Raw genomic sequence first — 8,669 nt, forward strand, 5'->3', positions numbered from 1 at the left:
GTTGTAGCCCACGAAAGCTTATGCTCTAATAAATTTGTTAGTCTCTAAGGTGCCACAAGTACTCCTGTTCTTTTTGCGGATACAGACTAACACGGCTGCTACTCTGAAACCTGTCATTATTTATAATATTGCTTCACAGCAAAAGGGGAAATACGGGATAAAGAGTACTTTCCAAATAACCACACCATAACAAAACATTAAACAAAATTCTGAGCACAGGAAAAACTTGTACATGTTCAGCACTGCTCTCATTCACCTCATTATGGGGCTAATCCAAAGTCCAATGAAGTCCAAAGTCTGATGCTGAGAAAGGTAACAGGAAAGGTTTCTTGTGCAGAATATAATGGTTTAGCTGCTTCTTCTTCTGATTAATGTAGGAATTGTGAATACCCTTCATTTTGCACATTTGTATCCAGGCTCTATAAAGGTGTTAAATTATGAGATGCAGACTGACCTTCCTCTGTTTGTCAAATCTCTGTGACTCTGCACAAGTTCTTGGTCAATTACTTTTAAATTGGTACTGCTCTTTTCCAACAGATATGATGTTCCTGTTGTACTGATGGATGGTTTTATAACACAGTGATGCATGAACTTTTCTAGTCGCACCCCCTCCTTACCATTCATGGAATTTGTCATCACCCTCCCGCAAATCTGAAACTGTTTTTTTCGTTACTTGTAATCTGAAACTGTTTTTCACCACAGAAGATGGAGGGGAAACACAAAGATGAGACTATTCATTTGGTTTAGTGTTAGAGCATCTGACTCATTCAAGAGGTTCCGGGCTCTCAACTATTATTATATATGTTGCCGGTTTATGTCTTTTAATATCAATTATTAATCATTACATGACTTAAAAATGAGAATCAAAATTAATTTTAAAGGCATAGTAGGCCTACTGTAGTTATGAAACTTACCAAATTGTTGAAAATCAGCCAGCCTGTGCTTTTATTTGTATGTTTGTTTTTTAAAAGGGTGAAAGGCTGAAGTTTCTTTGTACCCTCTAGAGCAGGGGTTCTCAAACTGGGGGTCAGGACCCTCAGGGGGTCATGAGGTTATTACATGGGGGGGTCGCGAGCTGTCAACCTCCACCCCAAACCCCACTTTGCCTCCAGCATTTATAAATTGTTATTTTAATTTATAAGGGGGGGTCGCACACAGAGGCTTGCTGTGTGAAAGGGGTCACCAGTACAAAAGTTTGAGAGCCACTGCTATAACACCCCCAGTTTGTGAACCATTGCTATAACGTGCTCACTCAATAGTTGATATATATGTTAATATTTCTTTTCTTTCTCTAGATAATGCAAGCCTTCTGAGTAGGTGTCTGCATAGTACGTGCCTAAAAAGCACTGATGGAGCAGAGTTGCTATGAAGTAGAATCATGTTTTTTTTCTGGGATACTGTAGTGAGGAAAAGAATCTCTGAAGTTGTTTGCAAAAGATAGAGTGGTTTGAAGAATCCTCACTTCAGCATATGGAATAGTGACCGTGTTCTTCCCTGTTGTTTGAACTCAATCAAGTAGAAATGTATCTGTTATATAACTGACTGTGTAAATGCTGCACTGTCCCTGTGTTTCTAATTTCTGCTTCCTATATTTGATAATTCCTATGTACAAGGTCACTGTCAACATACAGCTAATTAGAAAAGGTTCCCCCAAGTAGATAAGGAAGTGTTGTTTACTACTTCTCATAACACAAGAACTAGGGGTCACCAAATGAAATTAATAGGCAGTAGGTTTAAAACAAATAAAAGGAAGCATTTCTTCACACAGCACACAGTCAACCTGTGGAACTCCTTGTCAGAGGATGTTGTGAAGGCCAAGACCATAACAGGGTTCAAAAAAGAACTAGATAAATTCATGGAGGATAGGTCCATCAATAGCTATTAGCCAAGATGGGCAGGAATGGTGTCCCTAGCTTCTGTTTGCCAGAAGCTGGAAATGAGCGACGGGATAGATCACTTGATAATTCCCTGTTCTGTTCATTCCCTCTGGGGCACCTGGCACTGGCCTCTGTCGGAAGACAGGATACTGGGATAGATGGACCTTTGGTCTGACCCAGTAGGGCCATTCTTATGTTCTTATCGCTTGTGCATGTGTATACTTGGTTCCTTGTGTCAGCACTGCGCATACTCAACAGGAGTGCTTGTGTCATTGTGCAGTGCAATGCACTGTGGGTAGGTATCCCAGTGTGCAACTCACCATTGTCCTGCACACTGTTTTGGAAAGTTTTGGCATTATCTAAACTGAGGATTTGCCCTGGTTACAAATACAGTAACTCCTCGCTTAACGTTGTAGATGTTCCTGAAAAATGTGACTTTAAGTGAAACGATGTTAAGCAAATCCAATTTCCCCATAAGAATTAATGTAAATGGGGGGGAGGGGGTGTTAGGCTCCAGGGAAATTTTTTTCACCAGAGAAAGACTATATATATATATACACACACAGACACAGTATAAGTTTTAAACAAACAATTTAATACTGTACACAGCAATGATGATTGTGAAGCTTGGTTGAGGTGGAGTCAGAGGGTGGAAACGGGTGGGATATTTCCCGGGGAATGCCCTACTGCTAAATGATGAACTAGCACTCGGCTGAGCCCTCAAGGGTTAACCCATTGTTATTAATGTAGCCTACACGCTACAAGGCAGCATGGAGGGAGGGGAGACAGCATGGCAGACAGAGACACACACCCTGTGTGAGAAAGAGAGATTGCCCCTTTAAGTACACGGACCCCACTCTAAATACATTGCCTTATCAAGTAGATCAGCAAGTTGAGACAGCAGCTGCTCCCAGGAAGCTCCCTCCATCCTGAGCCCTGTTGTGTCATCCTCCCCCCCCCATGGAGATGGGGTAAGTGGGGTGCAGGAGCAGGGGGAAGGGAGACATCCTGACATTACCCCCCCTCCGCCCCCTGCACAGCAAGCTCCCAGGAGCAGCTCCAGGCAGAGGGCAGGAGCAGCACATGGCAGTGAGGGGAGGGACAGCTGAACTGCTGGCAACTGATAGCCTGCTGGGCGGCTGCCACACAGGGAACTTAGGGGAGCGGGGAGCTGATAGGGGGGCTGCCGGTCCACCCTGGTTCCAAGCCCCCACCAGCTAGCTACAAGGGGCTGCTCTTTCTGCAAGCAGTGGACAAAGCAGGCGGCTGCCAAAGGACCTTATAAGGGAGCATTGCACAACTGTAAACAACCATGTTCCCTAATTGATCAGCAACATAACAATGAAACAACATTCACCCAGACGACTTTAAGTGAGGAGTTACTGTATTGGTGGTCAGCCATCAGTTTAACTACACTAATGCGAACACCTAATATAGACATACAAAGCACCTATAACACCTGATTTTCATCAGTACAATTTACCTCAGGCTTGGTCTACACTTAAAATTTAGATTGATTTACTTAAGCACCATATTTAAGCTGACCTCATCCCTGGTATAGATGCAGCTAGGTCGGGAAGATGCATTACCTACATCAATGGAAAAACCCCTCAGTTTCAAGCTGGGGTGAGCTGAACTGGTGCAAACACCTTAGGGATTTGCACCATTTGTTGGCTACCAATGGCTGAAACCTCCATGTAGACAAGGCATTATATTTTATATCACCTCTCTCTTGTGTACTTGGGTAGATAAGGAATGTCAATGTTTGTTCTCACGGTGTGACAACTTCAAAGCACTGTAAGTATTTGCAAACTGAAAATTATGTTAAAGCAATTTAAAGTTGGCTTTTTACTGAGTCATTTTATACAAGATGAAAACTTGATTTTAATTGAAAAGAAGATCAGGAGGATCCATGCCCCAGTCACTTCCTTCTCTCTTAGGTCCCAATTCTGCTCCATTTGAAGCCAATGAGATTTTTGCCATTGACTTCTAGGAGCAAGATCAGGCCAATCAACACAATAATAAAGAGCTCTTTGTTTCACCCTCATCTTATTATTGACACATTTATTGAGAAGCATTTATATCATTGCAGTCTCAATCTGAACAATTCAATGGACAATAATATTTAAATTTGGGTCATAAAAATGAGGCTGCTTAATGATATTATGGTTATAACTAATCTTTTTAGTGTCTTCATTATACCAATTAATTGTCATGTATTTGTCTTTCTTGCAGTGCCACGTAGGGACCCCTTGCTTCAATATATTTACATTTCTAGTTTTTTTTGAGACTGCAGTTTTTGTGATTTGAATGAAAGGTTGATTGTATGGCAGCATCTCCTAAGAATGATTTACTTTCAAAATGTATTTTTTTTTAAACGTAAGAAGATATAATTTTAACATTAAGGGAAGATGAGTTCCATACTTCATATTTTTTTGGAGAGTATCTGGAAAATGTGGTTTCCTATAGCACTATATACTCTGTAATTTAGTAGCACATAAATATAGTACAACTTCTCAATATTCCTGGTGCACAAACAGGCAATTCTAACAAAAGCAATAAAATCCATCTATCAATAGCCTCTTGCACTTTTGCTGCCATGGTAGCTGGCAGCATTCAGAACAAACCTCACTTTGCAAGTGTATGGCTTCCTAAAGTAGTATATTCCCTTTGGTGGAAATTTGCTATGGGCTGCTTGCTGCTTTTTCTCTGTCATTCAGTTTAACATTAAGAAGAACTAACAAAAGTCTTCAGACATATCCAGTTCAGACTATAAATCTGTTCCAGTACTTTACACGGTCTTAGCTACATCTGTGGAATCAACTGTTTCCACCTGTTCTTCAGTCTAGAGCAGTCTACCGTGTCAGAAAATGTAATAATCTTTTCTCACAGTTCAGTTACTGTGGTAGTGAATTATGAGACAAAGGATTATGGATGTTTCTGGCAAGCAATATCATCACTCATGCAAGCATTTTTAAAATACTTTGAGAGCAAAGAAAGATTCTCAAATACAATTGTCTATTGAACATTACACGAGAACTTCTCTCTATTAGCTACACTTCTAATCCTTGGATGACTGTATATAAATACCACAATGTAACTAAAACAAGCTACTATGGTCAATTTTGCAATTTTGAAAACAAAATGCAAAAGATGCATTTGGCATGTTGCTGTATAGTCCCCATGCTGCCTTTATTTTCTCTTAGCTATAATAGTAAAATTATATCTCGCTCTCGTACACCTCTGCCCCAAGATATCTGAATTCAATTCAGATTAAAAACACTGGAACTTCCTTCGTCTGACTTCTATAAAATAAAGAATAAAAAATAAAATCATCTTAATAGTTTTATCTATGGAGTGGGCTGTGCCAGGTGCTTGTAGTACAGTTTAATTTAATAATGAAATCAATGTAAAAAGCAGTCTAATAAAAAGCTCGGAAGCTTTATGCAGGATGTTAACTCCTAGAGTGTGGGACAACAGAAGAGCTGTGCATCTGTATGCAGGGTCATATATCTTGCAACACTGCTATAGTCTCTCAGACAGTCAGAGTGTAGAGATCTGGACACTGAATGGCTATGATATATAAGCATAGAGTTATTATGTAAATCAGTTGGAAAGCAGAGACCTATATAACTGGGAAATTAGGGCCTAATTTTTAGATATGCGGAGCACCTCCAGTTCCATTTGACTTTGGCTAGAATTGTGGGTGCTCAGCATCTCTGAAAACAGAATGTTAATGAGGTAGTAATTGTGCTCTGATTGACAACTTTAAGTACAGTGAATAAAATAGAACATGATGATCTCCACTATGGTTCATCAGCAGGGATTGAACCCGTGACCTCTTGTGCTAAAAGTATAAGCTTACTAAACAATTCTTAAATCTGCTATTGAAAGTTGCAGCAGACTCTTATGTGGACAACCGCTTTATGACAAAATGGGTTACAATAATAAGAATTTATTAAATTTTTGTAGTAAAGAATGTCTAGTTTTATTGATTCAGGAGGTAAATATGTGCAGAGCTTAATATTTAACTCAAGGGATCCTAGATCTTGTTATTCACCAAAACAATAAATCATTATGCAATAAACATTATTATATGCATGTGAGAATCTAGACTTAGAATTTGATCTAATTGAATAAACTCCCATCAGATTTTATCCTTTTAAATTAACATTACAAGGACAAAATCCTCCTCTGTTTTATGATGCAACTTTGGACACCAGGCACAGGTAGCCTCTGATGCACCCCACCTTCCCAACAGTCTCACAGAAGCCAGGCCATATTTTTTCCTGGTACTGTTATGCATTTAGCAAAGTATTCAGTAGAAATGACTTCCACACCCCCAGGTTGCAAGAACTCTTCTGCAGATTCTTTGAGATGTTATAAAAATGACCTGACCCTTGCCATTTTTAGTACACCTCTACCCCTATATAACACTGTCCTTGGGAGCCAAAAAATCTTACCGCGTTATAGGTGAAACCGCATGATATCGAACTTGCTTTGATCCGCTGGAGCGCGCAGCCCCGCCCCCCTGGAGCACTGCTTTACCGCGTTATATCCGAATTCATATTATATCGGGTCATGTTATATCGGGGTAGAGGTGTAATTGCTGCCTTTCATAGAGTGACAGGAAAAGGTAATAATGCTCACAGCAATAATGAATGCCACGTTCATTGCATTGAACATATAAAAAATTAAGTCAGAGTTCGTACTATTAACTGACAGTAAAGGAAGAATTGTTCTCTTCGACTGTTTTCAAAATGTACTTGGCACCAGTGATTGCAGTCATGTGTATGTTCTAACCTCTAGTGTCCAGTGAATCTGTTTTCTCAAAACAGACAGCACATTACTCCAGCATGAATGGGCAATTAATAAGCCATACCAATAGCAGCAACCCAAATGTGATCTCTGTGTGACTAGTTGGATTCTTTTCACAGTGTCTATGTAGAAAAATCTCTGCATTAAGCATCTTCACATAACTTTGATATGACTTTGTATTATGCCTCTATTTTCATACAACTTTGTATCAGATCCTTATATAGAAAACTTTGTATTGAGCGTTGGTATAATGTTAAAAAAATGTCTTTTTGCTAGGAGTAGAATAAAATCTTCCCCCACCCCCTTTTTAATCAATTGCCCTGTTGAATGAGCAAGGCGTGGAAGGCAAGCACCTCCAGACAGCTGCAACAGTTGGAGAGGGGATGGAAGCCAGACCCCAAAACAATAAAACTTGTCAAGTGGGCTCACTAAAGAAGAGCAGACATATTGATGGCCTTGGGGGTTAGAAGCAAGCACCTTCTTTTGAAAACACGCTCTTTGAACAGCATTGGGAGAACACCCAGAAAAAAGCAGTACAAAGGACCAACGGACACAGATACAGATTTTGAATCTGGTATAGATTTGCATGAGAGGGAAGCTACTATAAATGTGAGGTGTCTTGCAGAGGACCCCGGGTCTCGTCTTGTCAACATGGGAGCATCGATCTGGATCGGCAGAAGCCCGGCTCCACCCCTCCCCCATCTAACTCACCTGGCCAGTGAAGTTAAGGGGAGCAACTAATTGGTAACAACAACAAGACGGAGTGTGTGTGTGTGTGTGTGTGTATTTGAGTGCATGAGTGTAATATAGATCATATGCATATGATACAGTGTTGACTGATGCATGTATTACCAATAAATGTGGCGTTTGCTGTAGTCCCCCTGAAAAGATCCCGTGCAGTACTTTAAGTACAACATCTACATCCTGCAGAGTCTGATGCTTGCCCATACGCTTAGCAATTTCCCTACAATGAAAAAAAGTTAAGTGCTCTGTGTTTCTGATTGCAATTTCCTGGCATTACTGATATTACATTCAAGTTATGTCTGTTTTCCCCTGGGAAATAGCATTACCCGTCTACTTATTAAATTTTACACTCACCAATTTACCGGCTGGCACAAGAAGAATTTTTGGAATCCTGAAGATTAGCTCCTCATAGTTTAATGGATCTGGGTATTAATTTCAAATGGTATCTAACAAAGGGACAAATTCCATCCTGGGAGGCGTGAAGCTTGGTTCTTACTGACTTCAATAGGATCTTCACTTGTTCAGCAGAGGGCAGAATTTGGCTTTAATGTTTCTTATAAAAGGCTCTTGGTGCATATACATGCATTTGTAAAAGCAAACACTGTGTACTCCTCTTGAGGGTATTGTAACAGCAAGTAATGTCAAGAACCACAAAGAATGAAGAAAATAAAGTATAATAACTTGGGTTAACAATTTCTCTGCTTGCAAAAGCATTTTATATTTAGTAAGCAGAAACTTCATCTTATGAGCAAAATTAGATGTGCTTTTTATAGTCCACATATGGAAAAACGGAAACCGTTTCCACGCACAAATTATTTATTTAAATAACCCTCTTCTCCTGCAGAGGATGGTATAAAGAAACTGTGTAGTAAATGAGGTAACTGTTAAGGTGATGGTAGGATGTTGCAAGAGGAATCTTTTGTTACAGTATAGAAATATATTTAAATGCTTTTAAAGGAAGCTCGGAATTAGCTCCTTCCAAACTGTCAAATAGTTGCACAACTGATTCACCAGATAAATTCAAAGACATCTGTAATAAATTCTTTTGCCTCTGGGCTAACGTTTCCTTAACATTTTACAGTAATGAATCCACATTTTGAAAATACACAATATAATAGGGCAATCGTTGACCTGAAAGATGTCTATTCCATAGATCTACATCCAGAAAATCCAGAACAAGATCTGTTGCTCACTCTCATCCATTCTTCCTTTCTCTTCATATAGCTTAGC

Source organism: Terrapene carolina, unplaced genomic scaffold (assembly GCF_002925995.2).
Source record: "Terrapene carolina triunguis isolate 2854851 unplaced genomic scaffold, T_m_triunguis-2.0 Scaffold113, whole genome shotgun sequence".
Taxonomy (NCBI): domain Eukaryota; kingdom Metazoa; phylum Chordata; order Testudines; family Emydidae; genus Terrapene; species Terrapene triunguis.